Source organism: Rhinatrema bivittatum, chromosome 1 (genome assembly GCF_901001135.1).
Source record: "Rhinatrema bivittatum chromosome 1, aRhiBiv1.1, whole genome shotgun sequence".
In the NCBI taxonomy this organism is placed as follows: Eukaryota; Metazoa; Chordata; class Amphibia; order Gymnophiona; family Rhinatrematidae; genus Rhinatrema; species Rhinatrema bivittatum.
Window position 1 is genome coordinate 11229815 of NC_042615.1, and position 25522 is coordinate 11255336.

Sequence of the window (25522 nt, forward strand, 5' to 3'; positions counted from 1 at the left end):
TAGGAAGTTGATTGACAGACATTCTCTCCTCCAGATGCAGGAGAATATTCCTGAATCAGTTTTTCAGATTATGGAGGCTTTGTACCTGTTATGATATCGAGGTGTTTGGTGGATTCTCAGGGGTAACAGTGATGTTATCTCCTACGGGGAGGAGCCCCGTAGGGAGACTGATGCACCGGGCTAGACTCAATAGCACAAACATAGAGATAGTTTCTTTTATTGTACAGCTAGGATAACCGCCAGAGGTGGTAGTAGAGAGCAGGTTAGCTGGTAGCAGTCTGTAAACCTTGGCGAGAGAGACCCATCCCACAATGGTGGTGTAAGGCCCCGACGCAGATGTCCAATAAGGCACTGTAGGAGAGACAGACTGGCAGATGTTAAACACACTCCCGTAGCTGAGTAGAGAGAATCCCAATGAGCAGTAGAAAGGATAAGTGTTAGCAGTCCGTGGTCCTCGGCAGAGACCTTTCTGCATTGGTGGTGTAGGGCCTGATGCAGAGAGGTATCGAGGAACTGATGAGAGACAGAGTGGTAGAAGTTGTACTCACTCTCTGTAGCTGATAGATGGATTTCTAGCAGGTTGAAGAATGGAGCAGGCACCAGGAAAGACACACAGGCCCTCGAGGAGTGAGTACCTGTAAGAGGATAGGCACCTGTAAATAAGCAGAGGGCCCTCGAGGAGCGGGTACCCAGGTTAGAGAACCCCGAAGGGTGAAGATAACTTCCAGTGGATTGGAGCGGCAGAGTAGTTTCAGACCGGGGCATATCAATCCTTGCTAACTCGGTGAGAGTCAGCAAATGGGCAACCTTAAATATGCAGAAGCAGTGACGTCACTCGAGGGGGATGCCCCTGAGGTTCGCACCAACACTACGACAAAGGTAGGGACGCGCATGCACGCGAGCCCTAGGAGACTTCGGGTCAAGATGGCTGATCGCTGCACCAGAGCCACTCCGGGGAAGCCGGAGGGTGTGGCAGGGAGACGCCACGGATGCCATTCTCCCGAGGCTAGTGGAGAAAGCTGAGAGAAAGGTGAGGCATGTGAGCCTGACGGACGCAACAGTACCTTTTTGAATGAATTTAAAATACAAGAACTTGAATGATTTTTTGATCATGACTATCCTATAAAAGTGATTAGAAGAGCTTATGAAAGAGCCCTTTTCATTAATCTTGTCTTACTGTTACAAAAGAAATCTTCTACATACACAAGTAAAATGGTGTATGCATGTCCATATTCTAGATCTACCAAGACAGTACAGATATTATTAGAACACATTGGTCCTTTCTTCAGTATCATCCAGAGCTTAGCAAACCTCCTTTGTTTGCCTTTAAGCATGCAAAAAATGTATGGAATTTTTTTGTGTCATCCTATATACTCAATATCCTGTTTGAATAGTGGGACTGGACATTTTCCCTGCTATGGGTGCAGTGTATGTGTACATTCAGCCACATTAACTTATTTTGATCATCTTCAGTCTAAGAAATGGTATTTCTTAAGATCCTCTACTATATGTAGCGGTAGTTGTGTGATTTCTTTTATATTGTGCCCTTGCTCTTTGATTTATGCATGAAATACTTTATGGGCTCTGAAAACATGGATTATAGAGCATCATAGTAGTCATTGTATGTCATGCGTATTGCGGAAGTGGACTCTTGGACCGAGGTGGAGTTGACGCAATCTGCAGGGAGGAAGCCTGCAGGTCCCCACCACTGGCAGGTGGAGCAGGTGGAAGCAGAGGCCCAAATTGAGCTTCACCAATACCAACCGACGTTCCCTGGTTGAGCCATGGGTGCCAGGGCCAGATGGACTTAGGTGCAGGCCTCTGCGGAGGTGAAGATCTGACAAGAGGAAGGAGTTGCAGCACAGGCAAGAGCAGGTGGAGAAGAGGTCCGGGACATGATCAGTGGCAAGCGGATGTCAAGCGAAGCCAATATCCAAGCAGAGGTCAAACCAGAAGGTTCTGTCCAAGGGCAGGTAGAGCTGAAGGCAGGCAGGATGGAATGCTAAAGAAAAGAAGACCATGATCCTGAGGAATACAGGAACTAAAGACTGACCACAGGTGAGACGACGAGAACTGAAGACAAGACTAGGAACCCAGGAACAAGGATTGGACAAAGGATCAAGAACTGGACCACAGGAACGAAGAGCTGGGAACAGGAACATTGAGGAATGCACACTTCGGAGAAGTCAACCTATTGCCGAGGTGAGGAAGCCAAGGTTTAGAAGCCTTTTTTTAGGCCTTAGCTGACTGATGTCATCAATAAGGGCTGTGGGATTCTACTCTGCAATCTTTTTAAAATTTAACCTGAGGTACGTGCGCACGCCTAAGGACGTCAGCTCTGGGCAGGAGTTAGTAGCAGCATCAGCCACAAAGAAGATAGTGGCAGCATCTGGAAGCCTGGCAATTTTGGACTAGCGGCCTACTGCTGTGTAAAAACGTCAGCAGCAAGAAATGCCATTGGGGGTCTTGGCAGGAGGTGAGCGCGATGGTATGCGAGGTTAGCCTGTGAACCGTCAAATACAACAGTCCCCCTCCTCTTGAGCCCACCTTCAGCGGCCCAGAGTTTACTGGGGTACCAGCCATGAAGAACCATTCGGATCCTTATAGTCTTCTTGGCTCGGGAGATAGCTTCTACCACCAAACAATTGGTTTTCTTCCTAGTTCATTCAATTCCAGGGACAGAAGCGGAGCCCCAAGTGGAGATGGGGTCTCTTCTAGATTGTCTTTCTGGAGAACAGTCCCCATCATGTCCGCGGAGACTGCTAGCTCCTCTTCTGGATCTGGACTGAACAGAAGTGTAATGTTCCTCTCTTTTTCCTGCCAAAGTCAGGAACACAAAATTTGTATTTTTTTCATCTTTGTCTTGGATATAGGTCTCAAGTTCCTTCTTAACATGCATGTGTTCCTGTTACAATTTTCCCATTCAGACCGCTCGTGGTCCAACTGCTCTCACAATTGTTCGTAGACTGAAGGTATTCTAGAGATGTTGTGAAGCTGTTTGCATCTTCTGGAACATCCCATCTGAGGTTGGGATCCTTGGAAGAATGGAGGCCATGACCATTGCACAGGATGAGTCTTCAGGTCTTAAACAGGATCCTATCTACCCTGGGATCTTCTGGGTGAGTTCTGCCATGGACCAGTCAAATTGTGACGGGTATTTCCACAGACATGGCAGGCCAAGGATGACGGCTCTTGGCAAGACATGGAAACTGATGTCTTCCGCATACATGCTTCCTACTCTTAAAATGAGTGGTACGGTAGTGCAAGTTACCAGTCCCGGAAGGGGGTCTCCATGGACAGATGAAAGCACCAATGGTGGGGTCAGGGGAATCGTGGTGATCCAGAACTGGTCAACGAGCTCCTGTTGCATAAAATTATCCCTGGTGCCGGAACCCACTGAAGGGGGTTGTTTTAAGAAAACCGACAAGTGAAACTGGGAAGCTGGGGTAACTAGACCTAAGGTCAATTGCTTGGATGTCACTAGGCATGATACATTTCCCTTCCTTAAGGGGTTTTGGGCTAAGACATGACCCCAGGCAGCACAATATAAACATAGGCCCAGTTTTCTGTGTCAGGTCCTCTCCTCAGAAGAGCGGTGGCATTGGCCCAATTGCATGGGTTCCTCTTGTGGGAGGAAAGCCGGTGTAGTTGAGTCAACTGAGAGTGGATATTAAAAGGGTGGCATCCAAAGAGCATCCTTACGTCCTGAGTGTTTCTCCCGAGCTCTCTTTTGGAGGCGCCTGTCAGTTTTTCTGGTGAGACCAACTAGCACCTCCAGAGAAGTGGGTATCTCTTGAGCAGCAAGCTCATATTTGATTAGTGGCAACAACCCTTCTAAAAAAAATTGCAAGCAGGCTGTCTTTCTGCCAATTCAGCTTAGTGGCCAGTGTTCGGAACTTGATCGCATACTCAGCTAGGGGCCGGGTGTCTTGGTGCAGGAGCAGGAGATAAGAACCCATAATGGGTAGCCGACTAGGCTCATCAAAGATTGTCATAAAGACAGCAATGAAGTGCTGCAGGTCCTGGAGGAGTGAATCCGCATGCTTCCATAATGAGGAGGCCCGGGCCAGGGCCTTACCAACTAAAAGGGAGAGAATATAGGTCATTTTAACTGTGTCAACTGGAAAAAGTGCCACCTGGAGGGAGAAATGCATATAGCATTGATTAAGGAATCCCTGCATTGTTTCAGTTTCCCAGCATACTGGGGTGAAGCTGGTAGTTGGATCATTGATCGGTGGGAAGCAGGAGGTGGTGCTGGTGCCACTACTGGTTGGAGTAGAGTAATGAGCAGAGTCAGTGCATCCAGTTTCACAGAGAGACGGTCAGTTGCTAAGGCCATGAGTTCCAAGGCTGCCTGTTGGGCCTGTGGTTTCTGAGCTAGGCCAGGGTTATCCTGTAATGTGGGCAGGTCCGAGTCCATGGCCTCAGCAATCTGTTGAGAAGTGGACCCTTGGGCTGAGATAGAGTTGGCACACCCTTCAGGTCCCTGCCACTGGCAGGTGGAAGCAGAGGTCCAACTGGAGCTTCACCAATACCAGCCCATGTTCCCTTTAGGTTGAGGTCTCAGGTGCCGGGGTTGGCTGGGCTTAGGCATGGGCCTCTGCAGAGGTGAAGATCAAACAGAGGAAGAAGTTGCAGGCCAGGGTCTAGCGCAGGCAAGTGCAGGTGGAGAAGAGGCCAGTACTGTTGTCAGTGGCAGGCGGAGTTCAAGCACAGTCAGAATACGAGCAATGGTCAGTGGCAGGCAGAGATCAAGCAAAGTCAGTATCCAGGCAGAGGTCAAACCAGAAGGATCCATCTGAGGGCAGGTAGAGCTGAAGGCAAGCAGGAAGACAAGGCAAGACAGGTGGGAGAATGAAATGCTGAAGAACAGAAGACTAGGACATGAAGAAATCACTACAATATGCTACCTTAGGGGTGGATTTATCAAAATGTGGTAAGTACCGCATGCGATAGCAAAAGGGGTGTGTTTTATGCTAATATAGCATTTTGTACTAATTACCTGTGTGAAGAGCTAAGTTAGCACAAATTGTGGTACCATTTTCAGATTCTGCAATAAGTGCCAGACCTGTTGTATTTCCTGCATCTCTTGTGAAGATAGGTTGAGAGAACATTGCCCAAATCTCATCTTGGAGTGAGTTTCCTCACTCTGAAGGCCAGCAAATCTTCACAAGAGACCACTGTTCTGTTCGTAGGTGTCAGGTAGAATGTCAAAGTGGCCCCTAACCCCCTACACTCTTACCTAAACCCCACCTCGAGTTACTAGGTGGGCCTACCATAGGGATACAAATACCTACCTATGGGCCATGACATTATGGCCAGTCTCTCTCTCTCTCTCTCTCTCTCTCTCTCTCTCTCTCTCTCTCTCTCTCTCCAATCCAAAGAGGTGTAGTTAAAATCAGTGTTACAGCAATAGCTCTTCCCAGCCCTAACTCCTCCTATTTGCATTAACTACATTTTCACATTTTGATAAATGACCCCCTTAGTTACCTACTTTTCGCCTTCGTTCACGTGTTAATTGCTTATCTAAGTTTCCTCCCTCCCCCTTCCTTCTCCTTTCCCCACCTACCCCCATTAATTTTAGCCCCATTACAGCTAACAGCCAGTTATGTTATATGTTATAAGTTTGTGTTAAGTTTATGTTATATGCTATATCAAGTGTAACCAGACTCTACCTTCTACGCCTTCCGTTATCCTAGTTCTCTTGACCCCTGTTCTATGTAATTTATTTATTTATTTATTTATTTTTATATACCGATATTCACCCGTGGGTATCATGTCGGTTTACAAGATAACGTTTTTGATAATGTGACTGCGGTCATATTATCTTTACATTGTAACAAACATTAATTTAACCTTCTTTATAATATTATAATACCCCTGTTCTATGTGAACCGATATGATATATCTACATTAATGTCGATATAATAAAGATTTAAATAAATAAAAATAAGACAGGAACTGAAGACTGACCACAGATGAGACAAGAACTGACTTAATGTCACCACGATATTAGGTCGGAGGATGTACAGAAAGGCAATATTTTTTCTGCTTTTCTGTACACTTTTTTGGGCTGCTCAGAAATTAATACCTGCTCTGGGCCGGCGTTAATTTCTGAGCTTACAAATATACGGATCAGATGTACATTTTTTTTTGTATTTGGGGCAAATAGCTAATAGCCTCATCAACATGTATTTGCATGTGTTGAGCGCTATTAGTTTTCAGGTGGGGTGGTCGCGCATTTTGGACACAATAAACCTCTTATGGTATAGGGTTGTGGACGCACGTCAGTGCGCTCAGCTGATCACACTTTACTGTATCAGAGTGTAAGTTTGTACCTGAGGCAATAGAGGGTGAAGTGACTTGCCCAAGGTTACAAAGATCAGCAGTGGAACTGAAACCCTGGCTTCCCTGGTTCTCAGCCCACTGGTGTTCTCCTCCGGTCATCGGTGGGGACTGGGGCACTTGTCGGGATGGAGGGGACAGCGAATGGAAAAAAAAGCACAGAAAAGTCCTTGAGGAAAACCTGCTGCTTTCCATATGAAAGCTGGAACTGGGACAGACATTCGCCTTTCAGTACAGTTTTGTAGACTTCTCCAGTTATTGGATTTCAGTGTTGTGGGTTATTTTTGGCCCTGAAAGTCAAGTCACCAACATGTTGCAGGAATACTTATAACCTTTCAGAAATGCATTATGCTGGTGTAAGAGTATAACAACTGATCAAGCAAAAATATGTCTAACAACATTTTTATGACATAAACATAACCGTTCTCTGTAAAGGCTACGCCTATATATCTTTTGTTGTAAGTTACTTGTAAACCGGCACGATGTGCAAACGGTTGCCGGTATATAAAATTAAATAAATAAATAAATAAAATAAATAAACAGTGGGAGTATTTCATGTACAGTATTCAGAAAGACAAATTTCAGAATAACAAATATGCTGGTGAGACCGTATAGCAGAATAGTGCAAATATTGGCTAATAATATTTAGTATGACAAAAGGTAAATAGTGGAAGTATTCCAGGTAACTATATGCAGAGGAAACCAATATAACATTTTTGGAACCTAGGAACAAGGATTGGAGGACAGAAAAAAGGACAGGAATGCAGGAACGAAGAGCTGGGAACAGGCACACTGAGGCAGTGCACACTTCGGAGAAGTCAACCTATTGCTGAGGCAAGGAAGTCAAGGTTTAGAGGCTTTTTATAGGCCTTAACGGGCTGATGTCATCAATAGGGGCTGCAGGGTTGTTTCTCTGCAGTCCCTTTAAATTTTAACCTGAGGCGCACGCGTACACCTAAGAGGTCGGCACCGGGCAGGAGTTAGTAGTGGCTTCAGCCACAAAGAAGACAGTGGCAGGGTCCTGAGACCTGGTGGTTTTGGACCAGCGGCCTCTCGCCATGTAGAAACATTGGCGGCAAGCTACACCACTGGGCATCCTGGCAGGAAGTGAGTGAGGCAGTCCACGGGGTTAGCCCACGAACCACCAAATGCAACAGTATAGAGGCTCCTCTGACCCAGCATTTTTTTATTTATATGCTGCTAGACTCAAGAGGGAAGATCTTTGGGTTTTTTTGTGTTGCAGAAATGATTGCTATCTTCGGGGTGGCAACATGAATATTCATTTGCTGCAAGCCGAATAATACTGGATTTTTTCTTTAAATTTAGTCATCCTATGTGGTATGAATCTTAAGATTTATTGGGGGTCCTTGTTATGAGCTTTCATGTTCATGAAAGCTCATAACGTCTATAGATGTTTTCATTTCACTCATCTATTTTTTGTATTTTTTTCAAGTGTGGTGAATATCATTACATTTTTCTATATGATTGGGTGCTTACAAACATGTGAAGAGTTAAAGGTCTATTCTTAGTGCTGTGATTGGTTGAATGTTTTGAATCTTGCTACTATTGTTTGTTTGCATATCCTGTTTTTCTACAGCTATGTTTCTTCAAAGGATGCAGTTGGTTAGCTTTACAATCAAGTGATGATTTAAAGGTCCGTTCTGTAGAACTATGATTGGTTGTTCATTTCAAAGAGTAGGATGGATTTTGGTTGTTGGACATATGTATTGAAATGTTGAGTTTTGAAATGTTGCGTTTTGTGATTGGTGAAGTTGTCATGCTTCTGTGATGCCATTAGTTTGCCTCTAGAAAAGCAGTGTGATTGGTATTTGGCCATTCATTCTGTTACCTTAGGAGTAATTTTTCAAAGGGTTTGTGCGTGTAAAAAAAAGCCTTTTAGACGTTTATGTTTGGTGTATGCACAAATAATCAATTTTTAAAGCAGGATAAGTATGCCCATACTCTCGTGTTCATGCAGGAAAGTATGCATGAATAAAGTGAGTTTATTTGGGATTTGAGGATGTCCATGCAATCACTGCTATGAATTAACTTTATAAACCTTCATATTTTTTGTAAACCGTTATGATGGCGAAATCGAATGATGGTATATAAGACTCGATAAATAAATAAATAAATAAATAGATGTCATCAGGAATGCACAAATGTTTTTACACCTGCTATTTAAAGTGCCAAATTCAAAATTTCATTATCTTTTTTGGTGTGCTGGCTTCTCCCAGTGAGTGGAAAGAGTATGTGTCCTTGCCCATAAGTTTGTTTGATGTCTCTTGTCATTTTCTTTAGCAGGTCTGTCCCTCTGTCTCATCCAAGGTAGGCTACCATTCCTTGGGGGAACATTTCATTGGATGGTACAGCATTTCTGGGGAACGGGGTGTCACTAGGACATACTGGGGCTAGATGAGGATGTATGTTTGGTCACTGGGCCTCATTAGGGCTAACTGGGGGGGGGGGGGTGACACTGAGGCTAAATGGGGCTAACTGGGGAAGGGTCACTTTGGCTACCTGGGGGGGGGGGGGGTGTCAGACGTCTGCTATAACAGGGTCCACAGACACATCCACTGAGGATGTGTGTATAAGTGTCATGGGCTGACTGGGGCTTACTGGGGGAGGGTGTCAGACACACATCCGCACGCACATCCACGGGGGGGGGGGAGTATGTGTCACTGGGGCTTACTGGGGGGGGGTGTCAGACATCTGCTACAACAGGGTCCACAGACAGACCATAGCAGTCAATGAGAAAACCTTTGGCCTATTCAAAACACATTTCCACTGCTTGGACAGATCAGGAGGATGTCTTCTCTACAACCCAACAAATGTCTGTGACATCTTTCTAGTCTGCTGTATACTCCATAACCTGGCCAAAACTCGAGGCCTGCCTGCTCCAAAGGGACATGATGCTCAACATACAGGGCCCAATGATGAAGAGAAGGAGGAGGAGGAAGAGACATATGACTTAAGTGAGGAGGAATTTCAGGAGATGCATCACCAGACTCAGTGGCAGACAGGAAAGGAAAGGAACATTTTGATACAAAGACATTTTAAAAGTTGATGGTGCATTTCTTTAAAACAGATAAGTGATATGTATGCAGAGGAAAAACAATTTTTTTCCTGTCGATAAGCAGTGTGAATTAGTCATGCTGTAAGGATGATGTCATCAAGCGGCACTAGGCAGAGCTGTCTCTCAAAGCTTGTAGAGTTTTTAGCTCTACTGGGCATGCATAGTTCGAAGTCTCCTCGGTCTGTCTTTGTCTGGGCTCTAAAAGGACGCCAAACACTGTCTCTCCCAAGATTTGATTCTTATTTTGCATAAGCATTTCCAAAACACCACTTTTCAGTGCTTCAGTGGCCCAGAATGAAGACTCTGATTTCAAATACTGCTCCTGTGATCACATTATGTCGGTGACTTATGGTCATGATTACCACTGCTTGTCATTAGGCCCCGACCAGGACTTCCATGACTATGGTGGAATATCACCTAGGGCCCAGAGGCAAAGGGCTGAAAAAATAGAATGACTCTGGATAGAAGGTGCGTCTTCTTCTCCTGTGGCAAGTTTCTTCTGCTTCCCCTTTGGAAAATACTTCTATGGATATGGGTCAGGAAGGTAGGAGTGCTTCCCTCAGACGGTGAAAGGAATTAAAGAAAGTGGAGAGCTGGCCGTCTCAGTGGGGATGGCGCACACGGCGAAGGTGTTGTTGTCAACCCCTTCAGCACTGGCTGAACAAGTATCCGCGCTGAAACATAAGCGGTCAATGCATTCACTGTCTGGTGCACTACACGCCAAGGACAGAGCAAAAGAAACTGTTTCACGTGTGATCAATATGCAATGGCGCACGACACACACAAGTTGACACACACAACACAACAAGCAGATACGATGTAGGAGCCGAGTTGAGCAAGGCACATGGTGCAAAAGAGCAGAACAGGAGAATGCATGTTGCGGAGGTGGACCCTTGGCCCGAGGTGGAATTGGCACTACCCATGGCGTGGAGACCTGTTGCCAAGGCAAGGACCAAGTGGCGGGGCCCATCTTAAATAGCAGGACCCGGCGATGTCATCATCCAGGGCCACAGGAAGGTTTCCCGCTGCAGCCCATTTAAAGTCAGGAGAGGCGTGCGCGCTTAAGGTAATGACTGAGATTACGAGGTGGCAGCATCTCCCCCATGCACACGTGGAGAGACCCAACTGGGACCGGAGGAGGCCGAGGAACAGCCGGAGGAACCTGGGGAAGAAGTAGGAGCGCGGACATGGAAGCGGCTGCCTCCCGCTGCCAGTGAGGAAGGCCAGGACCGGGACCCGGGCGCTGGGGCTGAGTAGGGCAGGACGCGGGCCTGCCGCGGCCGGGACACGCAACAATACAACAATGCAGGCAAAGGAAAAAGACTATGATTGGACTGAAACCTGTTAAGGATATTGCATCTACAGAAAAAACATTACATTCCCACCGGGACACACCACCAGGGGTACACAGGTCCTGAACGCCATCAGAGTCTTTAGTGCCATAACCCCGAGGTGAGGACTGCCCACCACTTCTGCCAGGTCCTTCAAATCATCCGGCCTATAACTTATGGGTAGGGAACTCCACTCTCTATGATTTCCTCGAGGGATTTATTCCTCCTGCGCAACATCCTTTTATTTACCCATGGGAGGTCCCAGTTCATTTTTAGCATGTGGCATCAGGGCCTTCGACTCCAAACGCCTGAACCAGTGTGTTCCCTTCTACCATTTACAATTGCAGTAGGCCAAGAACAGGTATTGGTGCCAGAGTCTATGATCGCAGCAAGCAGTAGACCAAATCACAGATATTGTGTGCAGTTTCTTCTCATCACTATTTCTACAGGTTCCATCACCAGTTTTTCCACTGGCATACCCCATCAAGCCAGCTAGTACAGAGACGGCAGTGCCTCCTTTATCCCCTTCACAGGAGGATGAAGAGGGACCTAATGCTGATGCCGCAGTCAGAGAGTCCAGTCCTCCCTTCTCCAGGGGAGTCCTCAAGTAGTTCCACGGGAATACCATCTGACCCGCCAGATGAGCGACTGGACCTTTCCTCTCCACCAAAGGATTTTTTTTTTTAATTTTATTTTTATTGCACATTAAACAAATTAACAAGAATCTTTCTTGCATTAGGAAACATGAGGTTACTGAAAAAAGAATAGCATATAGCATATAGTAAACTTTCACTACAAATCTAAAGTTAACCTAACCCCATTCATGTAGGAAACTTGGGGGAGAGACATTAAGAAAATGGAGCAATCAAATACAATCATATTTCAACAAGAAAATACTGGACCCCCTGCATTTTAATTATCAGAGATTTGTACTGTTGTTCCCAAAAGCCCCTTTAGTTGTTCCGGGTCTGTAAAAACATATTTTTCATTCATATAATTTACCATACATCTGCATGGATATTTCAAGGTAAAACTATCCCCCTTCGATAACAAATCCTGCCTAAGAGCAATAAATTTCCTTCTCCGCAATTGCGTACTCCTTGCAAGGTCAGGATACACCCATACCTTTTGTCCATAGAATGTAGATAGTCTCGATCGAAAAAAGAATTGCATTATATTATCTCTTTCAGAAATAAAGGCAAAAGTTATCAAGAGTGTTTCCCTCTTTTTTACTTCTAAATCCGTAGAGCTTTGTAGTATTTCGGAGATATTCAGTGGAGCTAAGTCTGTGGGATTTTGTTCTTCTGGCTTTTCTTGCTTACTTCTAAGGTCTTTTTTTGCCCCAAGATAATACGCCTTGACAATAACTGGAAGGCAAGTTGATGGTATTTTAAGAGTATGCGTCATTAATTCTTTAAATAATTCCACTGGTGATAATTGGTCCATCACAGGAAAATTGAGTACTCTTAAATTCATTGCACGTACTGTGTTCTCTAGATTTTCAATTTTTTTCAACATTTCTCCTTCTGTTTGACTTTGATACTGTTGTATCTTCTCTACTTTATTCAATCGGTCATCCATACTCAATATTTTCTTTTCTTGTTCTTTCACTTTATCAGTATTATCTTTTAAAGATTTGTTTGTCTCCACCACAGCTTCTTTTAATGAAGTTATAGAAGCATCTAATTTCACGATTACGTTCCATATAGTGTCCAAAGTAATTATCGTGGGTTTAATAATTATGTTTTTACTGACCTTGGGCTTTGCTCCCTGGTCATGCTGGATTTTCTGGCCTAGGTCCTCAGCAGTTGGTGTTCTGACTTCGAAGGGGATTTTAACAGCATTTCCAGCCGACCCTTGCTTTAGGTCTGCCAGTTTTCCCTGCTGTTCAATTCCCTTCTCTGCATGGAGCTCCGGCTCCTTCATCGCCTCCCACTGAGCTTCTGGTTCACAAGCAGGTCCCAGGAGTTCCTCCGATATGTTCCCTGGTCTCAACAGACCAGTTCCCGGTGGTGATGGTGTTTCCAGCGCCCTGGGATGTAGTGATATTTTGTTGACCTGGATGGGAGAGACCTGCTCCTGTCCCTGCCCGTCAGCAGTCCTCTCAATGGCCGTAGCAGGAGGTAAGCCAAAACACTCGGTAATACTTCTTTGCGAGGTTTCTATTGTTAAGGCAACAGGCAGGCTCTTCAGCTTTGCCTTACACTTTGTATGAGGCATTCTCCGTCAACATAAAGCAGAGTTTCACTGAGGAAAATTGAAAAAGGTAAGAGCCGAATGTTTACCGTGCTCTCAGTAGGCAGCCATATTGTCTCTCCACATTTGTCGCCATCAAAGGATTTGACCTTCTCCCATTTCGTGGACAAAATGGGAACTTCTCTTATGGTAGAAGTAAGGAAGGACCCCCAACCCTCGAGCTGAGGTCATGCAAATACTAAAAATTCTTGAGATTCTTGGGATAGCCTTTTTGGGGAAAAACTGTGAGAAACAGTATTGCAAATAAAAGAACAAAATGTTGCAGTCCAATCCCAGTCCATGGGGGAGGATCCGCAGGCTACACAAAGCAATACTATCCCCAGTATAAAATATATTTTTACCCAAAGAGGTCTTACTGACCATACCAACAATATCGGTAGCCATATCAGCCACCTTGGCAAAAGCCAACCTTCCCAAACTCGAGGTTATCAAAAACAAAAATCACAAATCCAGCTGGCACCCAAACCCCAGCAGGTTTTTTAAATGTGCCATATGCATGGGTCATATTTGCCTATGTGGTGGATGTATCCTACATTAAATTCATTCTGGTCGGCTGTTGAAACTACTATTCAGAGTATTATTAAGAAGGATTTTTCTTTGACTCCTACCCTGGGTTTGTTGGGCTTGTGAAGGGACTCGGAGGGTTCTCTGACAAAGAGGTCAGTCTAGTTAGCCAATCACTGTATCCATGCAACCCATTTCATAGTAGCAACATTTTGGAAGCGGGGTTCCTGTGATACCACACTGGGAAAACCAATTGGTTGAAATAGCCTTGATTGAGAGGCTTACTTATTCCCTGGGATGATAACATTTAAACGTCTGCGCACCCATTTTATAATATACACATGTAAGTGCACGCATGTTATAAAATAGGCTGCCTGTGTGCACAATTTTAAGTGGGCGCACACCTGTGTGCACAAAGCTGCTTCTAAGGCGTAAGTGGGGAGATTTTAATAGACGCGTGCCAGTGCCGTTACCAATTTTCAGTTTGTTCCCAGTTCACCCAAGTAAGGGATAAAACTTCCAAACCTCCTGGTTTAATTGCCTCCCTTCTCCCCTGTTAGCCCCAACCCTTAAAACCCTACCGATCTGTCTATTTATCTTTATTTTATAATTTACACATCATCCATAGCAGACGTAAAGTTACGTCCCCAGTGCACGCCTAATTTGAAGTTGAAATCCAGAAACGCCCATGTCCCGCCCAGACCACACCCATCCCCGCCCCTTTTTGGAACTTTTCATTTGTGCATGCAGCGGGAGATATGCGCGTACTCAGGCGGCTTTTATAATCTGGTTGGCGCACACTGGGTGGAGTTGGCACGCCTTTAGAATTCACCTTTTAGGGGGCAAGATGGTAAGTATGACCTGATTTGGAAAAGGTTTTGGGACTACAAAGGTAGTGGTATCTCAATTTCTTCTCGTGTTTCTGATATATTAGCACTCTTTCATGTTCAGTAACCTGGACGAGGAGAAACCTTTTTTCACGATGTATGTGGGCCACTGTGATGATGTCTATTGCAAAGATGCATTGTCTTGTTGATAATGTTGTTCAACTGAAAAGACACGAAGGATTGTTTTGTACACCGAATGCATGATGTCTGAAGTTTGGACATGATCTTTTCTCACTGGCAGCTCTTCATGGCCAACATTATGTTAACAGTCTCTCAATGAAGTATAAAGTCTTACATGAAGATTCAACAGTTGCAAAGAACTCGTCAGCATGAGGAAGTTCCCCTGAGGCAGAAGCGTAACTTTGAAATATGGCCAGTGTTGGGGCAGTTTGGCAATAAGTAATCTGGGAACAGTTTTGAGAAGAAAAGATGACCTAATGAATCAATGGATGAAGGTAAGTGTTTTTGCTGGAATGTTTTTTTTTTACACGAGACTATGAGGGACTATATATTGTCTGTTTTAAGTCACTGATTTTTTGAGCATAAAGTTTTGAAAAAAGATCCACATATGAGACGTATGATTGTAACGAAGTTAATGACACTGTTCAGGCTTTGCTAGTCAAGTATCAAACCATATTTACAGGGATGAAGTCACATGGTTCTTAAAATATTTAAAACATTTTTTAGAGAAAGTAATATATTGTTTTGCGGATAAAGAACCAAGAAATCTATATACATTGCCTAACTAGATAATCTATTTGGTATTAGTGCTTAATGTAGTCTGTCAGCTGTACTGTATTTTAAGCCTAGCATGGGAATATTACCTGAACAAATGCATCGGTGAAACAAATAGCATCCCTCAGTCATAACAATCTCAAGCTAAAAAACTGATGACTGTGGTTTCACTGACTCTTTGCTGAAGTCTTGTGGTTTTTCTGTAGGAGGACTACGACAAGCTGGACAGGTTTGGATTTCCTGCAGTGAAACCTGTGCACATACTTTGTGAAAATGCCTTCGGCACTTATTTTCTTTAATGAAATAAACACAAAATTTCCCTTGCATTCAGTGGAAAGAAAAATGCAGACGCATCTAATATGTTATGAACCTGGGTGACCTATATTGCAGAGTACTATTGTTCTTCTATATGTGATAGGGCGCGGCTGGAGCTTGGTTTGTAATAGAGTGCTGTACACATGAAAGAGGGTGAGCAACTGGTAAAAACCTGTACCCGGGGTCCATCGCTAATATTCAGAGAAACACAGAACATGACGGCAGGTAAAGAACATACGGCCCCTCCACGTAGCCTGCTCAGATTTGCAGTGCCTTCCTCTCCATCAGAGATCTTCTGTGCTTGGGCCATGTTTTCATGAGCTGTGATACGGCCCCGTCGCCTCCAGCTCTACTCCGTGCATGCATCCACCATGCTTTCTGTAGTCTACCTCCTTCATCCTCATCTGATTTCCTTTGAAAGAGGCCTGCCACCTGTACTTTTATTTAAATATCTCTATCACATCTTCCCTTTCCCTTCTTTTCTCCAGGATATACATATTTAGCTCTGTAAGTCTGTCCCCGTATGTTTTATTGCAAAGGCTGTTGACTATTTTAGAGGCTGCCCTCCGGACAGGGGTGGCTGAAGGCAATCTGCAGTCTGGCATTTCACATCCCACCCCAGGCATCCCCTTGAAGAGTTTTACTGAGCTGGGGGGAGGATCTCCTTTGGAGTTTTGATTTGAAATGCCAGGGAAGGGGGCGAGGCAAGGGCAGACAGTGTCAGTGATAATATTTCCAGGAAGCTGTCAAGCTTCCCGCTCTTCCCAATCATCTGCACCCTGGAGGAGGGGAAGATGGGTTAATGGCAAGGACTTTTGTGCGATGCACTCTCTCTGACCCCCATTACCCCCAAACATCTTTCCTCTTTCCCGTACCCTTACCCCCCTCCCTTTTCTTCTGATTCCCCTCTCCTGCCTTTCCATTTCCTTCCTGAGTCTCTCACTCGTAATTTCCTCTTTTCTTCCCTTCCTTTCCTGTCGCATATACCCGCCAACTTTCCATGCCCTCTCGCTCTCTTTCCCCCACCACACACTGTGCCACCATGCGGGTCTTCATCCTGCCAGCATGGAAACCCTGTCATCAGTCACTTTATGGCCCGGTGCTCAGTTTGTTTATAAGTCATCTATCATAACTGCATGAAAGGCCTTGCTGAAATCCAGCTGTACTAGATCTCATTCTTTCCCCAATCACATTTTCTAGTCACCGAATGAAAGAAATTGATCAGATTCATCCGACAGAACCTTGCTGCTTCGGCTCTTCCAATCCAGTGAATTCCTGAAGCTGCACTGTCCTCTCCATTCCATTCATTTACTCACCACAAAGGTCACACTAGCTGACCTGTACATCCCAGCCTGCACTTCTATGAAAAGGAACCACATCTGCCCCTCTCCAGTCCTCCAGAACTACCCCCAGCTCTAAAGAAGCAGCCAGAACGTCTCTAATGTCCCTTAACACCCTGGGATGTACCTCATCTGACCCCACTGCTTTATCTGTTTTTGGTTTTGCTAGCTGCTTTTGAACTCAGTCTTCTGAAAATTGTTTGAGTTGTACGTCACTTCCATGCCTGTCTGTGGCACTTTTCTGTGGTCCTATTCCAAGCCCTTCCTTGGTGAACACTGAACAGAAATATTTATTAAGCAATTCCACTTGTTTCTCGTCAGCCTCTACATATTCCCTCTTTCACCTTTGACTCTTACACAGTCCATTTGTTGCACTTCCTTCTATCACTAACAAATCAAAAAAATGCCCCTCTCTTGTACCGTATTAGCTATTTTTTTTCTATTTCCATCTTCGCTCTCCTGATTACTTTTTCCAGCTTCTCTTAGGTCATCCAGATATTATTGCCTATCTTCCTCTTTCTGAGATCTCTTGTGGTTTATGAATGGTGTCTTTTTTCCCTTTCTTTTTCAGCCTCTTCTTTAGCAAACCACATTGACATCTTTCATCTTACCTTTATTTACTTTCCTAACAGAAAGGTTTGTTGCTCTTACAGTATCTCTTTACAGTTTTGCCCACTACTCTTCTACTTACCCTAGATTGTGTTAAGATTTACCCTGCTACACGGCCTCATCCTACCCTGCTGCCTCCTGCTTTGACACCTCCCCACCAGCAGAGGGCTCTTACATACTCTGATCTCAGCCATCAGAACCAACCTGAATCAGCCTGTGGTGAAGCCTTCTCTTCACTAGGAGTCCTCAGCAGGCTTGGCTTCCAGAACTTGCCAGGCTCCTCCTTCCTCCTGCATCACACCCAGCCCCAACTCTGTTTAGTCTTGCTTTGCCAGAATCTCCTCGCTGGTTCATTGAGTTACTCTTGGCTCTTTCTCCTGGCCTCTGTTCCTCACTCTGTGGCCTATAGGCCTTCTTGTCTTTCCTTGCCTTGTCTTGTGGCCTTAGGGCCTTCTTGCTCTCTGCCTTGCTTTAAGGCCTAAGGGCCTTCTCACTCTCCACCTTGCCTTGTAGCCTAAGGGCCTTCTTGCTATCTCCCTTGCCTTGTGGCCTAGGTGCCATCATGCTCCTTGCCTTGCCTAGCCCTGTGGCCTTTGGGCTTCCTGCCTATCTCCATAGCCTTTGGGCCTTCTGTGTTATCTGTCATGTCTTGTCTATGTCTTCTTCTGTCCTGTCCTGGCTTGGTCCAGTCCTTATATCCAGCCCTTGCCTGCAGCCCTGTATTATCTTATATCCAGCCCTTGCTACAGCTTTTACTTCCTTGGCATCCAGCCTCTATCTCCATTCTGGACATCCAGTCTCTATCTCCAATCCAGCATCCAACCTCTGTCTCCAGTCTTGCCTCAGCCTCCAGTTTGGCCTTGCCTGTTCCAGCTAAGTCCTACTGGCCCCCAGAACCCAAGGGCCCAACCTGCAGAAAAGGGGGCTGGCTAAGAAGAAGACCAACTCAGTCTTCACTGTCATGTTCAGCGGGTGTACACAAGACCTACTGGCCCCCAGAACCCAAAGACTCAACCTACCGGGGAGGGTCTGGCTAGACAGAAGACAGATCCAGCTCCTGCCTCGTGGTCCTGCCCTGTTCTAAAGAGGGTATCCCTAAACCCTACCAGCTACAACATTTATGCCATTCAGTTAATGACTTCTTGAAGTACTCCTCTATCTTAATAACATTAGTTTTCCTGAAATCTAGGACTCTCGTCTTTGAATAAATAATCACTGCCTGTGTTCTAATATGGAACCACACCCCTCGTGATCACTGAATCCCAGGTATTCCCCTGGTATGACCTCAGAAGCAATCTCCCTAATGATAAGTACCATATCCAGTATTGCACCCTTTTCTGACAGCAGAAAAAGACAAAATGGGCCATCTAGTCTGCTCAGCAAGTTTCTGTACCAGTTCTGTTACCAGCTGCCAGAACAGTTCTTCCTGCAGACAGTCCAGAATCTCTTTCCTTGTAGTTGACACCACAGTCGGGATGTCCCAATCAACATCCAACATAAAAACATAAGATTTGCCATAGTAGTTCAGATCAAAAGTCCATCAAGCCCAGTATCCTGTTTCCCACAGTGGCTAATCCAGGTCACAAGTACTTGGAAGGATCCCAAGGGGTAGAGAGATTCCTTGCTGCTTATCCCAGGGATAAGCAGTGGATTTCCCCAAGTCCATCTTAATAATGATTTATGGACTTTTCTTCCAGGAACTTGTCTAAACCTTTTTTAAAACCAGCTGTACTAGCTGCTTTCACCATATCCTCCAGCATGAATTTCAGAGTTTAATTAGTTCACTAAAAAAATATTTTCTCCTATTTGCCTTCAATGTATTACCTAGTAAATTCATTGTATGTCCACTAGTTTTTGAAAGCATAAACAATCGATTGACGTTTACCTGTTCCACTCCACTCATTATTTTATAGAACTTTATCTATCTCCCCTCAGCCGTCTCTTCTCCAAACTGAAGAACTCTAACTTCTTTAGTCTTTCCTCATAGGGAAATCATTCCAACACTTGTGTTAGTTTGTTCACTCTTCTCTGTACTTTTTCTTAATTCTGCTATATCTTTTTTTGAGATGCAGTGACCAGAATTGCACACAATACTCAAGATGAGGTTGCACCATGGAGCGATACAGAGGCATTAAGATATTCTCTGTTTTATTCTCCATTCCTTTCCTAATAATCCATAGTATTCTATTTGCTTTCTTGCACACTCAGCAGAGGATTTCAACATATTTTCTGTCAATAAACAGGCTGAATTAGAAATCACATGTGGGTGGGTGTGGTCCAGCGGCATCAAATGAACTCATCTCTCCTAGCTTGTAGACCTTTTAGTTCTACTGAGCATGTGCAGGAATTCCCGCACATGCTCCTCAGTCAATTTTTTGCCCAAACATAAGTACAGATGTGTACTCAATCTGTCCAGATATATTTTCTCTTCTAGCTTATGCTTCGATATTTGTCTTCAATATTTACCTTATTTAATTGCCTCACTGCCTCTGTAATGCCCAAAACAGCACTTTTCAGTGCTAGAAGAAAAAAAAACAACAACAAAAGAACTTGCCTCCTCAACATATCTAGCAAAAGAAACCTACCGTCAATGGTTTAAAAAATTGCATCTGTGGCAAGGAAATGCCCTTCATGGATGAGATATGAGTTGTGCTAGCGATGCCTTGGGCTGAACCACAATAAGACACTCTGGGGCCATTGGAACTTGCGTCGAAGAAGCATAAATCCTTAAAGCATGGTGCATGAGCACAGTCGATGCACAGCACATTGGCAATGCAATAGACTTCAGCACTGTCAGTGCAAGGCACATCAACATGCTGAACGCACGATGCATCGATGTGCACAATGCATCAGTATGTTCAGTGCATGATGCATCAGTGTGCTCGACGCATCAGTGCATTCGGCACACGACACACAGATGCACTCAACACATGGCTCACTGGTGCATTCAATGCTTGATGCATTGAAGCCCTCTGTGCACAGGGCCCTCAATGCATTGAAGCACCATGCTCGCAATGCAGCAGGCCCATATGATCCATTGATCCATAGTGCAAGGACACATGGAGTCAGGGCTCCTTCCAGACTAATGGTTCCAATGCAACCAATGCAGACATAAAAAAAAAATACCAGCTCTATGTCGGCTTGATTAGCGTGGCTCAAGCCCTTTAAGCATTCAAAGAAACATTCCTTGGCAGTTTCCAGGCATTCGACTCCATTGAAGCACATGACTCCTATAGTACCATCTTTGATACATTGAGTCCCGGACCAGAGTCATCATGCTACATTGCTTACACAGCTGCATGCCAGTTGCCCTAGATTGGGGCAGAATGGGATCTTTTGCCTCTGCCCCCTCCAATTACAAGAGCCCTCACTCCTTCACAATTATTAGTCGAGGGCTTCTGATTGGAGTCACTGGAACCGATATGTTCCATAGTACTGCTCAACTCCACTACACCTCCTATTATGGAACAAGGACCCATTCTTGTCTACAAAGAGGATGTTCCACCTCATACACTAGGTCAGAGGACATGTCAGTCACTGAACCAAATTGCATATATGGTGAAGAATGTCTTTACCTGTTTGACTAGGAAGATAGAAGGAACTATCCAGCCTATCCTTTCCACCTTTGCTATGGCAATCTCTCAGACTGGAGTCCCAGTTTTGCCCATTGGGATGAACACATCATCAGAACCCTTGCTACAATGTTCTTCATTATCTCACTTAATTGAGATGGAGTCAAGTCATTCAGAGATGGTAGTCCAGGATGTTTCCCCTCTGAGACAACCAGGAGAACCCCAGTTCATCTTCTTCATCACTGGGGTCCTGGATTAATGAGCCCACATTATTAGATTCAGAAGAAGGTTCTATAGGCCATACATCGCCTCTGGAGGACCTTACTTATTCAAAATTTGTGGAAAAATGGAAAAGACACTTGTTATTAATGTATGAAGGATAAAGGCCCCCGTTCGGAAGTCTTTGATCTCCTCCAAATGCTAGACACGCCTTTTGAACCTGCGGCTCTTCCAGTCCACAGGTGAGAATACCCATTTAATCAATGTAGTCCTCATTCTCTCAGATGCTTCTCAGCCTTGCCACCTCCTCTCTTAGTTCAACCACCCATTTGCTGAGGGATTTGACATGCAGACAACTTTGAACCAGTTCCTCACTGTGTATTAGGATATCCATCTGAACAGCCGCAGAAACAATGACAGTGCCAGTAGCTTTAATGGTAGATTTCCCAGCTATCTTCAATTGGGGTAATGTCTCTGAATGGGTTAATTTGCACATAATTTGACAGGAATGAACCTTACTCATTAGCCAGGGTTTGTTGAGTCTGATCTAAGTCTCTCATATTTACTGCTAATCCCCTTCTTAATACATGCATTCTGCCAATGAGAGCTTCCTGCTAATGTTCATAGGATGTTATATTCACAGGCAACGCGTCCAGATGTGTTGCGCGACCGGCTTGGCTTACCGACATGGCTGGGTCTGCAGCTGTAACTGTTCAACGGGGCATCTGGGACACCTCTTCCTGCCGGACCTCCGATGTCATGGAACGCGGCGCGGGCTGGCCTCCAGGAGCTCACCCCGCCTCTTAAAGGGGCCAGGGAACAGAAGCCTTGGATCTGCCTGCCGGCCTTGCCTTGCAACAGGTCTTCCTGCTAGCTGCCTTGGTGCCTTCCTGCTTTTGCTGTGATCCGGATTGCCTGACCTGCCTGCTTGCCTGCCGCCTGCCCTGATTTGGATTTCTGTTGGACTCTGCCTGCCTGTCTGCCGCCTGCCTCTGACCCAGTTTGCCTGACCTGCCTGTTTGCCTGCCGCCTGCCCTGATTTGGATTACTATTGGACTCTGCCTGCCTTCTGCCAGCCTCCGACCCCGGGCCGTGCCTAGATTCCATCCTATCAGGTGAGGGGATTTCCTGTTCCACCTTTTTGAGTCTGTCTACAGACAGTGGGAATCCATGGGTCACCTCGCTGATAGCCACACCTCACCTCGGTCAAGGGTCCACATTTCAGCTAGCATCAGCCAACAGATATGCCCAGATGTTCTTTTTAATTAGGACAATGGTATCCAATACAATCGGAACAATTTGTGTATCTTTCTGTCACATTTTCTAGGTCTCTGATTGATTCGTTTGGTACTTGAGGATCTTCTCTTTCTCCATTGAATTCACAGAATAGTCTCTTGGTACTGACATGTCTATCATTGGTCCCATTAGATCTACCCCCAAATTCGAAATCAGGCTTTTCAAATCCCCCAACTACAAATTTGCTTAGTATATACCCCCCAGGTCTCCTAGACTCAAACTCACCCCCCCTTATTGAATGCATAACTATGAACTAGCCAGCCATCATCCTAGGGGATTTCAATTTGCATGTTGATACCATACCCCTACCCCCCTCATGCGAGGCATTCCTGACATTTCTCCAAGCAATGGGATTTAACCAAATAATAAACAGTCCCACACACAGAGCAGGGCACACTTTAGATCTCATTTTCACAAACAATCTCATATGCTCAGATACTCCCTCATGCACCCCTGTACCCTGGTCCGACCACTCCCTCATCAAAACAAACCTTTCCATCAATAATACACCCAGCACTGATACAAACACGAAATACAACACAATTCACTTCAGAAAACCCTGTTCAAGGGATGACCTTGTCACAGCCATCACAAATGACCTCGACAAACTGGACCTAGCATAACCAACTCAGAATCTGCCTTCTCATCCTGGAACCACCTCACTAGAAATATTGCTGACAAACTCTGCCCATTACAGTCCAAGAAAATTAACCATTCGCTTAACCCCAAAGAAATCTGGTACACTCCAGAGTTAAAAACACTGAAACGTAACCTTAGAAAACTAGAAAGGAACCAGTGTAAAGACCCATCCTCTACAAAACTCACCAAATACAAACATGCCGTGCATACCTACCATGAAAACATCCTGAAAACCAAGCGAGACTTCCATGCCTAATGTATACATGACTTCCACTTCAACCCCAAAACACTATTCGATTACGTTGCTGACCTAACCAAAACTTCCCCCCACCTGTACCCGACAAAGAAGCCGCAAGCAAATGCCAGGACCTAGCCCAATTCTTCCATGATAAAATAGCAAAAATCATGACACGTTTTCCCGCAGTCTCTTCTTTATCCTCACCCAAGGCCTCCCAAAAAAACCACACAAGCCTCCCTAGACTCCTTCAAAGACACTACGCCCTCCGAAATTGAATCATGTCTAAAAGAAAAATGAGCTATACATACATCAAAAGAGAGAACAAATCTTTCACCACAGTATAACCCCTACAAGAGGCCCTTGTTTCTATATTACCAGTTTCATCAGGGGGATATTGACCATCAAACCTGCATTCAAAAAATACACTTTCAACGGACCCTCCGCGTTATCCATTGGCTTACTCACGCCGAGGTATTCTTTATCAGCTTTATATATGAAACCATCACAGGCTAAATCTCAAAACGTGCTTGACTTTCTCTTGGTTTAAGTCTCATGCACTTTTCCCAGCAGAACCTTGCTACTGCACCAGCTATTGATATGTTTGCAATGTTTTTCTGCAACGTCTTGAAACCTGAAGCCTGGACCAACGTGCACCACGGAGAATACGTGTCCAGGTCCAGGGCCTCTTGTAGGGGGTTATACCGTGGTGAAAGATGAAGCATTGTCTCTAAATTTTGATGAAGGAAGGAGCACACAGTGAAGAGCGCCAGATGAAGATAATTTCAATCTTTCATGCACTTTTAAATATAGATGGACACATGTATTTATTATATTTGACCATATAATAGCATGGTAATTAAGATTAAACAAATTGAGAATAGTGAAGATTAGGGAATAATTAGGTAATTGTACCAGAAGGTAAAATCATTTACAGAGTTGTAAGTGGTGCTATATAACCACAGAATATATAAATACATGTTCTTTGTTGCATTCTGAAATTCTTTACATCTTGAAAAAGTTGCATTAATGTAATTTCTGGCGGGCTACTTCATTGTGGCTTAAATTGTGATTTTAATTGAGTGTATGTGTGGATGAGTGAGTGAGTTTTATGACACACTTTTTATGTGATTTGGTAAAAGGTTTTGACAATAAAGATTTGTTCTCTCTTTTGATGTATGTAGAGTTTACGTTAGTGTTAAGAGAGCGGTAAATATCACCCATTTTGTGTACCTTATATGGTTTCCTAAAAAAAAATGAGGCCATCTTCGCTCCCTTATGACACTACCTCCTCGCCATCCCCAACACCATATCCCAACCCTTAGCTCACATCATAAATCGATCTCTCTCCCTAGGACATGTCCCCATGCCACTAAAGCAAGCACTGGTCAAACCTGTTCTTAAGAAACCTATGCTAAATCCGAATGAACCAACAAACTACCGCCCAGTCTCCAACCTACCATTCATATAAAAAATTCTGGAAAAAATAGTTAACCTGAAGCTAACTGAATACCTAGAAAGTAACAATATTCTCTCCAATTCACAATTTGGTTTCTGTAAGTTTTTCAACACTGAAACCTTCCTCCTCTCACTCTCCGATCACCTACTCAAAGGATTAGACAAAGGCCACTCATTCTTACTCGCACTTCTAGACATATCCTCGGCCTTTGACACTATAAGTCACAACTTACTACTTGATCGGCTATCTAAAATTGGTATCTCAGGGACTCCCCTCCACTGGTTCACATCATACCTAAAAAATAGACAATATAAAGTCAGAATAGGTAACCACGACTCCAAGGCAATCAACCTCCTACAAGGAGTTCCCCAAGGCTCCTCACTATCTTCCACCCTTTTCAACATTTACCTTCTGCCCCTCTGCAACCTCCTCTCTGAACTTGGTCTCACACATTACATATATGCTGATCACGTACAAATCATCATTCCCATCACCGACTCCCTACCTAATGCCATTAAAACATGGGAGACATCACTTTCCGCCATCAACAACCTCCTCGCTAGTCTCAACCTCGCACTCAACACCGCTAAAATGGAAATCATGATAATAACACCTCCGCACAATCCTACCTTCCCAAATCAACACAAACCCCCCCCCCCTTACCCTCAATTCCTACCTTACAACACGCAAGGAATCTAGGCGTC

At 44.7% G+C, this 25522-nt stretch overlaps 1 long non-coding RNA gene across 1 annotated transcript in view; it reads left to right on the forward strand.

Moving 5' to 3' along the window:
• Nucleotides 1-14645: 14645 nt before the first annotated feature.
• The window catches only part of LOC115079814, a 28991-nt gene continuing 18114 nt past the window's right edge, over nucleotides 14646-25522 (forward strand). The window contains exon 1 of the long non-coding RNA XR_003853388.1: nucleotides 14646-14854. This is a non-coding gene — a long non-coding RNA (uncharacterized LOC115079814). The remainder of the gene's footprint in view (nucleotides 14855-25522) is intronic.